The sequence below is a fragment of the Octopus sinensis genome, linkage group LG10 (assembly GCF_006345805.1).
Source record: "Octopus sinensis linkage group LG10, ASM634580v1, whole genome shotgun sequence".
NCBI lineage: Eukaryota > Metazoa > Mollusca > Cephalopoda > Octopoda > Octopodidae > Octopus > Octopus sinensis.
Window position 1 is genome coordinate 100192275 of NC_043006.1, and position 1403 is coordinate 100193677.

At 35.9% G+C, this 1403-nt stretch overlaps 1 pseudogene; it reads right to left on the minus strand.

Annotated features, from left to right (window-relative positions):
- Positions 1-499: 499 nt before the first annotated feature.
- On the minus strand, positions 500-675 carry LOC115216899 (annotated as a pseudogene).
- Positions 676-1403: the final 728 nt, after the last annotated feature.

Genomic DNA, 1403 nt, shown 5'->3' on the forward strand with positions numbered 1-1403 from the left:
GGCTATATGCATTTGTTATAATCACTATTTCTGTTCAGGGATAAAAATTGCATATTCTTGTTCTCATTGATATTGAAATTATATTGCAAAATTGCAGTTAATCAAATCAGTCGGTTACTGAACTGGTAGCTGAAATATTGTTTTTTTATTCGGAATTATTGTCACTCAGCAGCTTTTATATTTATGTTATTAACCAATGAACGGTCCCACCTAGTAAGATGAACTAAGTTAAAAATGCATAATATAAACTCACTAGTGGAAGCAATGCTAATGATATACACTAAACACGTTATGCTACTCTGCAATGTCGAAATCAACTCCTCTTGCAGGGAAATTACAAACCATTGATCTACATCATCATCATCATTGTTCGACCATGGTCGAGACAATGGAATTTACCATGCTACGCCAGACTTCATGGTCCATCATAGCATTACGGAGGTCCTGTTGCTGGATGCCTGTATCCCTGGAGATTGCATCAGGGTAGGAGAGAGCGGGTGGGAGATGGGCTGAATCCTGGAAGCACTGCAATACCAGGCGAACCCGTAGCAAAGGCGGAGCAAGCCCCTAACACTTCGCCTCGTTCTAAAAATCAGTTTAATATCGATGGCCCCAAATAGGGACCGTATCAGATATTAAGCTGATAAGAACAGGCGATATGAGTAATATTGAAATGTTGATTTGTCTTTCATTTACAGCAACAGAAACCAGAATTAAGAATTAGACATCTACTCATTTTGTCCTGGAGAATCGCAGAAGGTACATCGTTTTGAATCTGTTTGAATATACGAAGTTATAAGGTGTATGTTATTGCACAGTATCTTTTTTCTTATCTTTCGACGCATTGTTCCTAATACAAAGCATATTGAACTTATAAAACAAAGAACGATGAATATACAATATCAAGTTGGAAAACCCATTGTAAAACTAAAGGAAAAAACAAGAAGAACCTTATTTGATGCGATATTGTATTTCATATATACAACAGATTGTAAAATTATTATAATTTTCAACTAGACTGTTACCAACGTCTTATATGAATCAGATAACAGCATTTCAAATACTTATTATATCACCATCTGTCATCCATAAGCTAATATACAAGAAACGGAACACCTTGGATTACACCCTTAATTGGTCTTTTCCATTCAATACAGTGTAATGCCTTGCCTTTGTAGAATGAAAAGGGAATTAACAAAGCCAATCCCTAGTGAATACTAAAGTGCTATGAAAGAAGAAGTAATGCAATGTTTAAATAATTTATTGAGAGGCAATTACCAAAGCGCAGTATATTGTCGACGTTAAAGTTGCTAAATTTGAATGTGGTGGTTCCAGCATGGTGTGTCCTCAGATAATTTAGCTAACTCTCTGAGTAATTAAGCACACGGCACCTGAAACATTGT